General features: G+C 48.6%; 1 pseudogene; it reads right to left on the bottom strand.

The window, feature by feature from the left end:
- Nucleotides 1–1,213: 1,213 nt before the first annotated feature.
- LOC139833570 (senescence-specific cysteine protease SAG39-like) lies at nt 1,214–2,418 on the bottom strand (annotated as a pseudogene).
- Between the last annotated feature and the right edge of the window lie 15,246 nt (nt 2,419–17,664).

Raw genomic sequence — 17,664 nt, 5'->3', positions numbered from 1 at the left:
AAGGCTTCTCAAGGATCTCGTTGCAATTTCCTTTCGTTTTTCTTGGACTCCTGCTTTGTACTGTTTGATATTCTTTTAATGGTAGTGTCCTATTCGCAAAAAAGAAAGGGGCATGAAATCTGAGGCAACACGAGGAGGCTGAAGCTGTTCAGCAAAAAAATTTGGCACGCTCCCACATAATATTCGGCCAGTTTGGTCTATTCAAGTTACTGGAAACAAGTTACCAGATTGGCGGAACTTAAATTGGGTCTGTAAAATTTGATACCCAATTTTTTGATCGGTCTTTTTTGATTTTACTCTCAATCTTTTTGGCTTTGGGTTTTTGGCCATTCTACCCACCTTTTACTCTTTGTTGGGAAAATTACCCGCCGTTCTTGATGGCACTAAGCACAAAAGGAGAGGTGGACTACGAAGCAAATGGTGTGCTTCTTGACCTTTGTGAGGCATCGGTGCATAAGTGAATAAATCACGAGAGAACCAATTATGTCACCACCACTGGTACCCGGACTTACTGGACCCACCAATCCAAAAAAAGGTAGAATCTGGCTCATTTTTTTTGCTTAAAATGATGGTAAGTAGTGCCAAAATGATGAAATGGAGTGTAATAAAATTCCCTTACCTATAAATATGACTCTATCTCTTTCCGGGTCGGTATGCACATATGCTAGCTTCGAAATAATGCTTCTGATAATACAAGATATTTCTAAAGTTCCTTATGTATACTAGAAGTTGCTCGAGACAATAACATTTTTTTTTTTTCAATTTACATCCAACAATATCATTGTTTTTGTAAATTCATTTGACACTCTTTTTGTGATATAACAGTTATTAGCTATAAATATGACCTATCTTTCCATTCGGTATGCATTATGCTAGTTTCGGAATAATGCTTCGATATACAAGATATTTCTAAAGTTCCTTATGTACACTTAGAAGTTGCTCGAGGTAATAACATTTTTTTCCCCAATTTACATCCAACAATATCATTGTTTTTGAAATTTCCCCAGCTAAGGCATTAACATATTATAAATTCATCATAGTTGCATAGTAGTTATGACTCATAAGTGTATAAAAAGTGTAGATACATAATATGTATTTGCATAAAACTATGTGTCACAAACATATACATATGGACATACAATAGTATAACATGATACATGTACTTATTCAATCTTGTGTATGTGTCTAAAGATGTGGAATTTAAAGGCTCTATTTAAGCTGTGGGGTAAGAGGGCTCCCATGGCAAGGCCACATACATACCCTTCTTGGTTTCCAAGTAATGTCCTTTTCCATCCTGTAAAAATCCATTCTCACCCCATGATGTGCCCCAAGAATTCTTCATCAACCAATACTTTGTACCATCACTCGGGTGGGTGTACCATAACCGATGGCTGCAATCCCATGATCCAAACTGTTCAGTACCACATGAACCGATCATCACACCACCGGAGTAGAATTGAAATGTGTCATGTCACTCTCCGTCCACCGCAACTGACACGGGGTTGGCTTGCCACTGCCTTCATGAGGGCACCCTCATCATTGAGTAGGTACATCCTCGTAGCTTTTAATTGTTGCAGCAACTGCTTGGCCCGCTCTTGCATTTGGTCCGTCAGCCGTTGAATATGGATAGCTGGACTCTTTAGTGTGAGACCTCCATTCTTGATAATGAACTTGGAATGCGTCGTCCATGAGACCGCCTCGCAGCCCTGGTCCTCACCGTGGACATCACAATCTACCAATTCTTGCTCCGAGAGCGAGATAAGAGTGCCGGTGACTTATCTTAACAACGCTCTCTCGTGTGCCAGCAATGTTAGCAGTAAAACAGGTGCCCAGCAACAACCTCGCAAATGATTTTGTTGTGACATAAGCAATCACACACACTATTTTGATGTAAAGGATCTCATATGCATGTAATTAATTTGTAGCCTAAATGTACTTACCACATTGGCCTTGATCCTTGACGGGAGTGACCGCACCCTTTGTCCTCCAGTCCACCGTCGCCGGGAGTGCATCAAGGCTCATATTCTCGTACCTGAAAGTTCTGGGAACCTTCACCTTCTTGTTTGCAATAAACCCCTTGTTGATATTGATTGCCCTAAACTCATCATTGCTAATGTCCGCAAATTGGTTGGTGTTGAGCCAGAACTTGTGGCCTGCAGCATTGAAGGACTCGATGAATTGAGCATTAGCCTTGAATATCTCAAACCTTTCTGATTTCTCGGCAGCATCCTTGTAGACGCGACCGTATTGCGCCATCCAACTCTCATGCATTGCCACCATGGACAAGTCATCATTCAGCTCTCGAGCTGCGAGGGCAGAGCTAAAGAAGAAGAGACAACCAAGGATGACAAGTAGCGAAGCCCTGGGGATAGCCATGTTTGATTAGGCCCTCTTTAGAGTTGCTTGCGACCTGCAGTAGTGAGGACGCTTTTTGTTTGCATTGTTCAGTGGAACTAAGTGATATATATACCACTCAGTACTCACAGGTGCTTGTATTATTTGTTCAAGTAGGAAATAGGTACGGTGCGTGAACGAAGTTGTGCTGTGTGGGAAGGGGCTGGCTCCTGCGTAGCCGTGAAGGAGTATCCCATCTCCTGCGTAGAACATAATTAATTATTGTGCATGAGACGTGCAGTTGCTGTAACTGTGAGAACAACCCCTTGTTTACGCAGGTGTTAACACCTTCCGTATCTCCTTCAGATCACAGGGCAATACCGGAGATTCCAAGGAAACACATCTAGTAAGTACTTGTTTACAGTTAATTTGCACAAAAGCTGACCCCTCTTGTATAATCGATACAGATAGGAATTAAGCTGGACTCAAGTATGAGATGGCCACCGACTTGGTCAGGTGTATCTGAATATTCAGCTATTGATTTATGCAAGTAATTGTATGGTTGAGGTTGCAAAATCGGAAATTAAAAAATCATGGGGAAAAGGTGGTTGTGATAAGAAGAGTTCTGTCTCGATGGGCCAAGGAACTCATTTTCCGTCTCGATGTAGCTCAGGAAGACATGCAATTGAGCCCATTGGAAGCATGGCTGAGGCGCGAGCTGAAGAGGAAGTATCTGGGGCTATGCTCGCTGCAACGCACCGTCGCTCGGGCAGCGATCCCGCATCAACTGGCTCCGTGAGGAGAGGCCAACACAAAATACTTCCACATTCACACCAGCCATCGTCGTCAGCAAAAACTACATACCCCAAATCACTCACAATGACACCATTCTGGTTGAGCAAGCTCAGATTGAGGATGCTTTTGCTGAGCACTACGAGCAATTATTCAGTACCCCTGACCGTGACTTCAGTATTGACCTTGATGCTATCGGAGTTCCACGACACAACCTTGCTCTCTTAGACGCAGAATTCACCGAGGAGGAAGTATGGGCTGCCATCAAAGACACTCCCGGCGATAGATCCCGGGCCTGATGGGTTCACTGGCACATCTCTTAAGGGCCTGCTGGCAAACTATTAAGGGAGACATCATGGCAGTTTTCAAAGCTGTCTACCTTGGTCGCACACACGGTTTTGCTAAGCTCAACAAGGCGCTAATCACCTTACTGCCTAAGAAACAAGATGCATCCACGGTCCGAGACTACCGTCCAATCAGCCTGGTGCACTGCATCGCCAAGCTTATCGCCAAGGTCATGTCTCTGCGCTTAGCGCCTATCCTCCCAACTCTAGTCTCCCAAATCAGTCAGCTTTCATCAAAGGAAGGGCAATTCATGACAACTTCATGCTAGTACAGCAAATGGCTAAATCCGTTCACAATGCCAACACACCTACAGTGCTACTCAAGCTTGACATTGCTCGTGCTTTCGACACTGTCTCCTGGCCTTTCATCATCGAGCTGCTCCAATATCGTCTGCTTACTACTATCCACGGCTTCGACTCGCATCCTTGTTAACAGTGTCCCTGGGGACGAAATCTTTCACCATCGTGGCGTGCGACAAGGCGACCCCCTGTCACCGATGCTTTTTGTCCTAGCCATGGAAGTATTCCACCTCCTCATCGACTTCGCCGCCCGCCCGGGTCTACTAGCCACCTTGCCTCGGGAGCCGTGGGGCATGTCGTACCTCCCTCTACGCCGACGACACGGTTGTTTTCATCAAGCCTACCATCTCTGACTGTGAAACATTCAAGGATTTGCTTCAGCTGTTCGGGGTGGCCAGTGGTTTACACACCAACATCCTCAAAAGCTCTGCCACTCCGATTCGTTGCAGCGAAGAAGAGCGAGGAATCATCGCGCAGCACTTGCTCTGCCCAGTCAAGGATTTCCTATTCCCTATCTAGGCGTCCCTTATCTATCTGCAAACTTCGTGTGCAGAACTTGCAGCCGCTAATTGACAATCTCCACAACAAACTCTCTGGCTGGCGTGCTAGCTTGTTGTCCAAAGGAGATAGACTAGTGCTTGTCAAATCTGTGTTAGCTGCAACCCCCATCCATATCATGCTCACCACCAATATTCCCAAGCTCATCAAGGATGCCATTATCAAATGCCGCAGGACCTTCTTCTGGGCCAATGGGCGGGACGACGGCGGTGGTAGCTGCGCTGTTGCTTGGAAGAACGGCTGCCGCCCAACTGATCTTGGTGGATCAGGGCCCTTGACATCAAACGGATGAGCTGGGCACTTCGGGCTAGATGGCCTTGGCTGGGTCGTACAGATAATACAAGACCTTGGGCCAATTTCCCTATCAAGGTCAACAAAAACATCACCTCTCTGCTCCATGCTGCAACTGTCGTCAAACTTGGCAATGGCAGCAAAGCTCTGTTCTGGACTGATCGTTGGATCCATGGGGAGAGCTCTGACTTGGCACCACAGGCATTCTCCGCCGTCAATGCCCGCACTTCCAACCCGAAAGTGGCTACAGCTCTCCCTCGAAATGCCTGGATACAAGACATCACGGCTGAATTATCTATGGATGGCATTATTTTTTTTAAACTCAACTTTGTCTATATCATCAATAAACAACAGAAAAACCATGTAGCTGAATATGAGATCATTTGGCACCTATCGACCTCTGGCGAGTACTCCTCCCAATCTGCCTACAGAGCCCTCTTCGCAGGGACTATTACTTCGCCTCACCACAACTCTATTTGGGAATGTTGGGCACCTCGTAAGTGCAATGTCGTTGCCTGGCTCGCCTCCCTGGCTCGGTGCTGGACCAATGAGCGGGCGCCTACGCCCACGGCCTGACCAACAGTGACACTTGCACGCTGCTGTGATCAAGACTCCGAGTCCATAACGCATCTCCTGTTGAGGTGCTCCTTTCGCAGCAAATCTGGTTTGACGTGTGTAGCAAGCTAAACCTACAGGCATGCATACCAGACTGCAACAACGAGTTCAACACCTGGTTTGAGACCCCCATGATAAATACACAGAGCTCAGTTCGGAAGGGTGCCAAGTCGATTATCATCCTAATCATGTGGAGACTCTGGAAAACTCGGAATGATGCAGTCTTCAAAAACACTGCACCTAACAGGCAGGACCTGGTCGTGCTTCGATCCTGGAGGAAGCTAAGCTGTGGATGATAGCCGGCGCAAAAGCCCTGCGCCGGCTCCCCTTACACGCTAGACCTCCCGATGTAGAACCCCCCTAAAGTCCCCAGGACTAACAAAGTTAGCCCTGTACAGTTTTCTTTCTTTCTTGTTTTCCTTTGTAGCTCTGCTACTCCATGTATGCTCCCGTCTTCTCGGTTTTCTTCTAATATATTATGACGCATGCTTTGGCATGTGTTTGAGAGATAAGAAGAGTTCTGTCACAATATTCTTTACGGTCACCGGAGGAAAAATCAATTCCCAAGAATCAAACATAAGGCTAACTGCAACGCGTCGACCTAAAATGGATAGGAAATGTGCCCGTTTCAATTTGTGCTGTAAATGGGTGCGCCGGACAATGACTAACCCATGTCTGCACACTCCTACGCATTTCTGTCTGCACATTTTAGATTTTCATTTTTTCAACATTTTCAGACTTAAAATAATTATCTAAAGCGGCTGAAACTGTTACATAATTATACAACTAAATAGTAAATCTTAAACTTAAATATTAATAAACCCTCGAAATTAGGGTGTGTTCCTCGGTGCTAGGTGCCAGTGTCGATGCGGGTGTCATCTGTACTCATCGCTGGATTCTAAGATGGCCCGCTGTACCCTTCTTCCACGACGGGCAAGGTGACCAGGGGTCGTCCGCAGTCGTTGGTGCCGTGGAGCAGCCACCTGCGCCTCCATGTACGGAGGGGAGCCACAACGCGCATGTCCCTGATGAGGATCCTGACTTGTGTCGTTCTTCGTGCGTCTGCTACACCATTTCTTCGTTATTTCCGCCATGACAGTTGCGGGGCCAATGCTAGAGAGGAAGGACGACAACGAGCGGATAGGGGTGGCACAATAGGAATGGAAAGCGACGCGGCCCCATTATAAAAAGAAAACGCTTCAGATCCGGTGACGCTGCCGATCGGTCGTCGTCCCGCCCATGCGACCCTTTATGGGCCTGGTTTTCGCCCAAATCGAGTGTTGCTTTTTTTAAAGAAATGTACAGATTGTTTCCAGATTTGTAACAATTAGATAAAAAATTTGTTGTAAACTCACACGACATATTTTGTAAGATTTTTCTAAGTGATATGTTACGAAAATGTGTGTTTCTTGATACGTTGTAAACGGATGACTTTTTTATTGTAATTATTTGTGATTTTTGGTGTAATTGTTTTAGTCATGGACACTTTTTTCGTAAAGATGCTGTATATGTTCGTTAGTTTTGTAAATAAAATGCATATAAAAGTTATAGAGAAAGCATGTCAGAGATGTTGTAATGTTCACCTGGACGTTTGCTATAAATTATTTTGTTGTAATCGCTAATAATTTTTGGTAAAAATATCTGGTGATTTTTTTTGTAATTTGATATATATAAAATATGTTATTTTCAATCAAATTTTCACAGCTACGAACACATGTTTTTTGTTGTTATAGCTTTTGATTTTTTATTGTAATTGTTGTCAATTTTTGTTGTAAACCAACCTATAGCAAAACAATTGTTGTTTAACCATTTTTATAATACCTATTTTGTTTATATTTTTTGTAATTTTTTTGTTGTAATAGTACATATTTTTTGTAAGCGAAGTGAGATATTTTGTTGTAATACTTAGTATAAGGACCGCGGGTTAAGTTTCGTAAAAACAGGGGGCAAATGCAAATCTCGCACCGCGGTAAATTTCGGACGTCGGATCTTTATCGTACGGCGCGGAGAACGACCGATTTTCGGCCGTCCCATCCGGCGACCGACGCGTAGCGTCCGCCTTATAAAAAGGACTGGTTCATTGGCCGGTGCTGGCCGGGCGAACACGCTGACGGCCGATTTAACTCTTGAGCTATCCACCATAAGTCCAGCTCAAATACTGAAATGGGTCCATACCGACACCAAAACAGGCACCGGTCTGTTTGGGTCGCTGCTGGCGTTGCCCTCTCACGCAGATACAAGCGGACACGGGGTGTCCAAATGGATCGCCAGCGTTGAAGATACCTTATAAACACTATCTAATTTTTGAATTGATGATTAGAAAAGTATAAGCTTCACAATTCAAATGAGTCTTTCTCGGTCCATTAGTATGAATAATAGAATTTAAAAGATCTGATGAACGAGTTAAGGAAGCTAAGTCAGCTCTCTTGTATTTCTCCCCATGTTGTCTTAGGATATTAAAATTGCCACCATCAACAAAACGAATACATCAGTACGACTGCATAAGAGCATCTCCACCGGCGGCCCCCAAATAGTCGCCAGCAGAGGCACCAGTACCTCCGTTTAGGGGACGCCGGCACTGTATCTTCTATTTGGGGGAGCTGTTCCCACACCGGCACCCCAAACCGGCGGCGATAGATATTTTGAATTAAAATCACAAATAAATGCATAGAAAATCTAATAAAGAGAAGAAACATTCCATTCCACAAACTAATACATAATTGGGAACGTGGTTTACATGAAGATATAATTTGGAACATGGTTCTCCACAAACTAATACATAGTTTGAACCATGGTTGACACAAATATAAAACATTGCAAAAAAAACTAAACCTAACTACGCCGGTCATCGCAGGTTTCGTGTGTTCGCTGCCAAGAAAGAACACTCGAGGGCACACCTACCACCCAAACCGGAAAATCCAGCTGGTGAGGGTGCCCCCGTTGGTTCTTTCGAGGAAGAACATCCAAAAACATGCGTGCCAATATTCTCTCGCGAAGAAACAACACTCAGTCATCGTCCTCCTCGGTGCTGTCGCCGTGGTAGTGGCGGCGGCAACACGTCTCGTCGAACACCTTGACAATCATGCCCCTCTCGCCAAAGTAGGAGAACATGAGCATGAAGCCGGCTTCGAGGCGGTGGTAGCGCGTGATGTGGAGGTACATCTTGCCGCGCGCGTCGTAGATCACGCTCCACGGTCCACCGGCGTAAGCCACAGCAGCAGCCTCCCGCAGATGCAGCGAGCCTGGGTGCTCGTCGCCGGCGACGAATCGGCGAAGGTGTTCGGCAGCCTCTAGATGCCGTGTGGGTCGCCCTTGAGGATGACGACGAACTCTAACAGCACGGGCCCCTCCTCGTCCATGTCCGACGATGAAGACGACGGCGTCGCAGGCGACAGCGTGCGTGCAGCCTCTACCGCGGCCACGGCCACGGCCCCGACCTCGGCCTCGACTAGACATGGCATCGTCTTTTCAGATGGTGGCAGCTAGGGTTGGGAAGAGAGGCGCTAGGGTTTGTGTGTGAGAGGGACGATGAGAGGCGGCCTTTTTATAGGCCGGAGGGAGGCGGGGGAGCGGTGGCGCTCATGCTAACGAGGCACGAAGAGCAAGGCACGCGCGACGGGACGGTTCGTTGCGTGTCTGCAGAAACCGCAACGCCGCTGCGTTCCAATAACTCCCGGTCGCGAGGTAGGCAACGTTAGGTTAAAATTGAATGAGCCGCCGACGCGTCGGCCCCGACAGTGCAGCTGGCGTCGACCTTGTGATGTGTGGCTGACAGGTGGCTCTCACGCCTAAAATTTTCAGCTTCGCGAGGCGTCGGGCGCGCCCGATTCACGCCTTTAGCAAAGGCCGGCACAGGGTTGCCGGCGATTCTATTGGGCTCGAAATTGGCCAGCGCCGTTTGGGGGCCGCCGGTGCGAAGTCCATTTTTGGTCTCGGCCCTCAAATCGCTATCGGAGTCGCTATCAGTGGACGCCGTGGAGATGCTCTAAGGAGCGAACGCTGCCAGGAAAGCCTCTTTACGTTCTTCAAGATATCAGAACCAAAAATCAGTTAACAAAGCCCACCTTGCCCACATGAATTGGCAAGGTAGCGAGAGGACCAGCTGAACAAACTTGGCTTGATAATCCTCCAGATTTTCTTGTACCTCTTCTCCGCAATGATATAACTATAATTTTGAATCCTCTTCTCCTCGTTGTGCAAAGATCTATTGAAGACATTAGACCATGGGCCAATATGTGCTGCCATGTTGACTCCCGCCTTGCTCTTCTTTCTTGGTGTAACTCGTACGATCCTCCTTGAGCTCCTCTTCCCTTCTTCTCGGCTCTGCTCCGCGTAGTCACAGTGAAAACAAAAAACTATAATTTCAAATGGATAAAGGGGTTTCAAGGCTTAAAAGAAATCCCACCTTGCCATTTCACCCTTTTATCACACAAGTTGAAGTGAATTATATGATTTGCTACAATTATAAGTGGTGACTTCCAAAGTCTCTTATCTAATACCACAAAGGATGCCTCCTGACTTGCCCAAGGACCCATTTCCAACACAAATTCATTACCAGGGCCCAAACAACTACTCTACCTCATATGCATGATGGCACGAGGGCATCTCCAGCGGTGCGTTTGTGTCCACCATGATCGAAAATGCGTCGTGCACCACCTCCAGCGACGCGACGCAAAGTGATCGGGCCGTCCGCGGAGACGCAAACCTGGCCAAATATGCGCCAGGTTTGCGTCTAGGCGGACGCTGCGCAGACCGCAAAGTGTCCGCTCGCCTCTCCATCGGGCCCGCCTGGCAGCGAGTCTGCACCGAGGGCACCGCTTCGGCGGTCAGCGCTTCCACGTCTACGCCGCAGGCTTCGCCATCAATGACGCGGCTGCCTGTTCTGCGCGCACACTGGCGGGCGGCGGCTGGGCTTCTGCGCCGCCTTCAATGGCATCGTATCCCGCGCGCGGTCGCCCTTCAAAGTCCACCGGCCGCGTCGCTCACCACACCTCCACTCGCACCACCACCGCCGCAGCGCCATGGGGAAGAAAACGACTTGAGCCCTCCGGCAGCGGTACCAAGAAGATCCCGCTCCCGTCACGGTGGGGAGGCTCATGCACGGCAAATGGATGCCATGCGACGACGCCCGGTCCGGCGTGCAGCTACCCGGGCGGCCGGTGGCTCAGCTGCCGCTGGGTGCCCATCCCTCCAAGACCGCGCGTGAGCCTGATCGGACGGCGGAGATCCAGCGCGAGAGGCGGTATCCGCCGCGGACCTCCGCGCCGATCCGGCGTACGCCATCGACTCGGAGATTTGGCGTACGTACCTGTCCACGGAGACCGGACAGGAGACGAAGGGCAGGCTTCATGGGGCGACAGGGATTATCCTTCGGCCCCCTGCACCGCCGACTGCTGCGTCGGCAGGCGCGGGACGCGACGTCGCGAGACGCAGCACAACGACGCCGATGACCGCGAGGAGGACGACGACGACGAAGCCTACGCCGTGTACGACGGCGACGACGACGTCGAGGCGCCGCGCGACCATAGCGAGGAGGTGAAGGACGACAGCGACGACTACGTCGTTGTTGTCTTCCACACGAATGGCAGCAGGCCTTCGCGGAGGGCTGGAACTTCGACTTCCCGGACAACATGATGGACGACGAGATGGCGAAGGTCGCCGTCCTCGTCTCCGAGCACGACGCGCCCGTGCAGCCGCCGATGCCCCGCTACGCCACCGCCGCCATGCCGCCGGGCCTATCGGCGGATGAAGCATCGCGACAGCGCTCCCGGGAGTCGGCGGCGCTCCGCGACCGCCGCCACAGCCGCAGGCCTGGGCGCTTCCACCGCCGCCACAGCCGCAGCACCGGGCGCCTCCCCGCCGCCACAGCCGCAAGACCGGGCGCCTCCACCGCCGCCATATCCGAGCACCGGGCGCTCCACCGCCGCCACAGCCCGCAGCTCCTCAACCTCGAGCACCGCGGGCGGCACACCCGGCGTACGCTCCCGGATGGCAATCGGCCTTGGGTCATACCGGAGCTCATCGTGCGACAATGACGAGGGAGCAGCACAAATGACGAGAAGCGTAGGGTGTTTAGGCTTATTTTTTATGTTTTAAGTATGTAAATTATGTTTCATGTTAAAAATGATTCGTCCTAAAAAGATGCGTCGTGGCTACTGGAGCCACCCCCGACGCAAACGGATCGCGCGGTCGATTTCGACCAAAAGGGTCGACGCAAACGGACCGAGCGCGGACGCTAAAATACGTCGCGCCGATGGAGATGCCCTGAGGCCTCGAATGATAGTAAATTGAATAGTCCGACGAGTCTGTGTGGGCGAAAACTAACACCGTCCTAATCGTTGAAAACGCCTGAAAGGAATTTAGTTCATTTCCCTTCACAAACTCAATCAAGAATGAAAAGATTGGACACAACCAAGACCCGTCCCCTCGGGTCGCCCTCCAAAGCACCGAGGGGCGAAAACCCTAGATCCCGCCGCCACCGTCCCCTCCCACCATCTCCTCCCTCCCGTCGCCCCCAGAGGTGGCCGCCGGACAAGTCCGTGCAGTGCCGCGGAAAGGGGCGGCGGGGAGCTCACGCATCTCGCCCGGACGCGGGTAGTAGGAGGGACCTGCCCCGTCTTGGCCAGCGGCGGCGCCGCTGGAGCCCTCTTCTCTGCGCAGGCGCTGGCCCGTGATCTCCAGGCACCCCTCCATGCTCCTCGCTGCGACCGGTGGGGTGGGCGACGGCCGGCCATGGCTGGCCACGTCCAGATCTGACCAGGCGGGGGCCTGCGGTCAACCTGGCGCCCTCCCTTGGTGGTCGACGACCCGCTATGGTGGTGCTACGGGGAACGGGCTTGGCTACCGAGGCGGGGACCTCGATAGCGTGTGCGACGCTGCCCATGTGTAACATCTCAAGTTTCAACAATCATAAACAAGAAATAGAAATTCCCCAAACTCAAATTTTGCAATTAACAAAAACTTTTTCTATACATATAGGGCCACATATAGATAAATGCATTTGAGTGATTTCTTTTGTGCAATGGCCATGATGAGTGTTAGTATGTGTAAACCTTACCATGTGAACCCTAACAAAGTTCACTAAACCCTAAATTGGGGAGAAATAAAGAAAATGGGAAAAACCCCTCTCTCACTCACATACCCTCTTTGTAAAATAACCAACTCTCAACCAAGGCCAAGTTAGCTTGCCCCATTGCTTCTAAAATACTTCAATGTGATAAACTAACCCTTTTGCACCCTTTGGATCAAGAATCAAACCAAAAGAAATCAAATTTTCTTCACACATGTGATAATGGTCACATCTCACAAAAATATTTTCTTCACCTCTTTACCCCTCTGTATTTCTCAAATCTTGAACTAAGCAAGGTCAACTAAAGCCAGGTCATCCAAGACCATGTCAAGGTGAGTAACTTTGGTGTTGACCACCCCCCTAAAGTTGACTAGGTTGACCAACAAGAGGGCAAAGAGGGAACCCGGGAGAGAAAAGAAGATCACCCAAAATTTTGAAAACTTGCAAATCAATTCCAAATTGAGTGCCACCACCACCAATACATCACAATGTTTATATAAATGAGAATCACCAAAAAGATTTGCAAAATTCGAAAGAAAGTTTCTTTGCGGGCATTTTATCGAACAGGTGGCGTGCAGCTTCTAGAATAAGTGAGACATGCTATTATCCAGTGGTTTTGACCCTAAACCACTTTGGCAAAGTGATCATCAGCCTCCCCTACACCCCCTGCCTCTAGCCCAAGTGCTTGCATGGCTGAATAAAGTGGAGGAGAAACCCTAAAACATGCTACACAATGCCATGCCGGCCACCTTTGGCACTCCTCTCCCTAGCCCCTCCCTTGTCGTTTCTCCATGTCCTTGAGCATCCCTGATGCATAAGGATCACGCCCGTACCATCGAATCGATCGGCATTGCACGGCCCTGCCCGTAACGCCCGTGTCCAAAACGCTCCAGACGTGCGCGCGCCACGGCGTGAGTGATCACGCCCCGGACGCGCAAGGACGTCGTCCACTTGCACGCCCTCGTCCTCGCCTCGCATCCCTAGCGCCGCATCAAGCACCGCCTCTGCACCTCTACGAGCTAAACGAACGCCCGTGCTCGCCCTGCACCGTCGCCGGCGCCCGAGACGAAATGATGCCGCGCGCCCAAAGGATGGACATTGCACGCGCCCGAGCGATCCCATCCCCCTTTTGCCGCGTCAGCTACTCCTTGAGCATCTCCAGGACAAGGCCTTACACGCTCCCGTCCTTCGCTTGCCCTTTCGCTTGCCGGAACCGCCACGCCATGGCCGCGCCTCTTTGCCGACCCCCCACGGCAACCTCGCTCGCTATAAATAGAGGCCCTCCCAGCAAGCTCCTCTCACACCACTCGACTCCCCTCTCACCACCGATCATCCTCACCACCTCAATTAGTTCGATTGCCGCCGAAGGAGGAAGAATTTCAAGATCGGAGCCGCCGGGGACGCAGCTCACCGTCGACGATTGGCGCGCACCCCAAGCGCCGCCGCTGCTCCCAACCTCTTCCTCATCGACTACACCTTCACCGCGCATATTGCCTCGAGTCCTGCATCGGCCTGGTAGGCTCCCCGACCCCCTACGGCCGCCGTGCCCTCGTCGGAATCCCGCCGGGGCATCGACGACGCTCCCAGCCCTTGATCCTCGCCTCTAATCCAACCCGTTCTCTCGCGCACGGCTGCGTTTAACATAGGCGCCGAGCAGGTGGCCCCCACCCCGTCAGCGCGGCCCGAGCGCGCCAGCCGCGTGTTGGGCCATGTAAGTGCTGCCGAATCTCGTTTCTGCCCATTTACTTTTCCCGCCCAGCCCAAAAATTTAAATCTGGTTTATTCTTTAATTCAAATTTGCTCTGCTGATTGTTTAGTAAAAATTGAATAGTTTAATTTCTACCAAACCAAATCTAGCAAACTTTATACCGTTGGAAAGCTCATGAAATTTCCCATCCAATGCCACTGGCCCCCTCTCCATTTTCGTTGTAGAATTAATTTGACAAAAAAGACAAGACAGGGACTTTTACACATTCAAACTTTATTTAAAATTCAACCAAAATAGATTTTTTGAGTAATTCCAATTCTAATAAATCCTAAATGATGTCCTCTAATTGATTATGCAATAACATAGCCCTGTTGTTTGTATGATCATGGACTAGAGCAAATAAAATGGCTATGTAGTCATTTCTAGAGCATTTTTAAGTGGAATTCAAACTCAACCCCAATATGAGAATTACCTCTCATTTAAATTTTGATCCTAAGTACTAATAACCAGGGGGAATGACCTAGGCTAATGAACCCTTGAGAATTATTACTTAGAGATTTTAATTCATTTAAATGCTAAGTTTTTAAAACTATGTGAAGTGTAACACTTCTATTAAATTGAACTCACATATAATAGATATGAAATGTTGACTTTGGGGTCAACCTATATTTCATACCCTATTATTATATGGAGAGATTAAATCTTAATATTAAGTAATGCAAAGAAATGGAATCCTTTAAAGACCTACATATCAAATTTAAGAAATAGGAATAATGAGAGGAAAGTATTTTCTTTCTAATAAAGACCAATCCTATAATCCACCATGCCATGTTTGATTGATGATAGGACTAGTGTGTGAACTATTTTTGAGTGACTCTAGTTAGCATGTGAGCTTGGTTTAGTATTTATACCTCGTATTCGTATATAGACGCTAGTAACGAGGAATACCAAGAAGAGGAGGGCTACTCTCAGGAAGAAGAAGAGAACTTCGATAACTACCCAGCTCAAGGCAAGCTAACCCTTGCTAAACACAAGTGCTTAGCTCTACAAGAGCAAAGGCACCATCACACTTTATTTTTATGTATTACCTATCCCATGTTTTTACTTACAATTGCTTTTGCTTATTTATTTCAAAGTACCCTTTTTATTTATGATTCCCTTGTCTAGAGTAGAACAAGAGTATCAAAGTTAGCCTAAGCAAATAAAGCTAGATAGCACCCCTCTCACATAGTTGCTAGTGCTAATCAATTAAAATTGACTACTCTAGATGGGAACATTTGCGAAGTGAACATAAGTGAAAGATTTTTGAAGGTGAATATGACCAAGAGAAGATGGTGATTTTTGATAAAACTGATAGTGGAGTTTGAATGCGATACCCTTCCAATTATACAAGTACCCCCACAATACCTGATTATGGGTAGGGCTTAACTAGAAACTTGTGTATTTTAGTATGGGTTCCCTCTGAACAAACATCATAGGGGTTACGCTGCGGCTGCCTCCGTACTTGTGGATGGATGTTGAAATGAGGTGAATGTACGGCCCAAGCCCTGTGCAGTTCCCGGGTTGACTGCGGTTTCCACCGGGAGGCCAAGCTCATGGGGAGAGGTGCTCATACTAGCATATATAAGTGAAAGGTTTCGGTTGATGATCCGCGTACTGTGTTACGATGATTCGAGGTTACCCTCGACTTGATGTAATCAAAAGTTGTGGCACAAGAGTACAACCTCTGCCAGAGTGTTAAACCTATTCGAATAGCCGTGTCCACGGTTACGGACGCATTGGAAAGGCCATACTATCTCCGTTATCATTAAAATGTTTTGGTCCTAGAAATGAATGGTGGTTTGAAAGGTGACATTATGGTGATCCATAATGTGGTGTGGGAATGACACTAATGTTCCCACTTGAGTTAGTCTAGCACATGAATTAGGCTTTTACCAAAGATTTATGAAACTAAAACTTGGCTTTATGCAAATCAACCTAGAGCTTAGCACCCCCTTACACTTAATGAGTATTTCTCTTAGAGTTAGTGTGCGAGTACTTTAAAAGTACTCATGGCTTTGCCCTGGCTATTCAAATGCCAGACTATGAAGGAGAGCACCAAGATCGGGATGACGGACAACAGGACGTCTACGATAACTAGGATCATCTTCTAACGTCAAGCGTTGCCTGTGGAATATATCGTCCACTACTACTTCGCTTCCGCTACTATGTGTGATGTTGAACAATATATTTGTGTAATATTGGATCATGTGATCTATGGTTGTAAGACAATATGTGTTGTAATAAATGATGACTCTATGCTACTTACTATTATGCCTCGCAAAAACATTATTCCCTGGGATTGCGATGTACGGCATAATAGGCATCCTGACTTAAAAATCCGGGTGTTGACAAGTTGGTATCAGAGCCATTGTTTGACCTTAGGAGACCCTAGTTAGAATGGACGCTCAAAAACTTAGTTTCAAATTTCATGAGTTGACTAGTTATGAAAATCTTATTCACCTCCTTACCTTGAAGAGTCTTTTACAAACTTTAAATTCATGCCCTTCTTCTAAGAGAATTAAAATTTGGAACACTGGCACTTATCTAACTTAATCATCTCATCTCTCTACGTATGGATCACGTTGTGGACGCGCAGCCCTTTCTCCAGACCGAGTTCTATCGGTTGGGGAACGGTGGAGAGATCATCTTCGAGAGGGACCTCTTCGCCCTCTCCGAATTCCTCGGGCGCCCACCACCGGAAGTCTTTGGCGGAATGCTGAATGACCAACCCGGTGGTCAACTTCTGGAAAGGGGTGATCATGGTGGACCTTCGTGGGAGATTCACACTCCCAATGAGCGCAAGGATCCAGTTCTCCTTCAGGGAGAACAACTGGGCGGATGGTCTCGCAAGGGGACTTCAGGAAGGACTCGCACGTCTGTGCGGGCAAAACTTCATGGACTTCACCGACAGTCGCTTTGTGCACTATGCAAGGCACAACTCACTCGGAGTGCCAATGAACCTGCCGTCACACCCGCAGCTTCGCCACCATGTTGACCATCCTGACTTCATGCTGAGCGAGACCCGCATCGACCTCGACAACTCCCGCGAATACGCCAACCACACTCACATCCAGTTGGCGCAGCAGGCGGAGACCATCAAGGTCATCGCCGGAGAACGCAGGGCACTCCGCCGTGCCAACCAGAAGAAGGATTACACCATCAACCGCCTGAAGGCCAGGATCGCCACTCTGAAGGCGACCATCGCTGCACAAGCTGAGCAGATCCAGGAGCTGGAGGGTGAAGAAGAAGGGGAGAACATCCAGGGAGACGGCTACTCCTACGTCAAAGAACGACGATGACTACGAAGAGGAGGAAGACGAAGACCTGGAGTTCCACCCTTACGAGGATGGCCACGAGCACCTCGATGCCGGGATGGACAATGTCTACCCTATCAACGTCGATGGCGAGTAGTCCCGTCTGAGCACATGCGCCCCGTGTTACGTATTGGTCCCTTGTACCCACCCCATGTATCGTAGTTTGTTGAAAGGGTTCTTAAAACCCTCCGGAACATTTGGCTTGTAATATGTGCTACCTCCATGACTATGTTTGTGTGTGTGTAATATTATTATTATGAAACAAGTTAAGTTGTATTATCCCAAAATGAGCCATAG

Source organism: Lolium perenne, chromosome 7, assembly GCF_019359855.2.
Source record: "Lolium perenne isolate Kyuss_39 chromosome 7, Kyuss_2.0, whole genome shotgun sequence".
NCBI lineage: Eukaryota > Viridiplantae > Streptophyta > Magnoliopsida > Poales > Poaceae > Lolium > Lolium perenne.
This window is presented reverse-complemented; position numbering and strand designations above follow the sequence as displayed.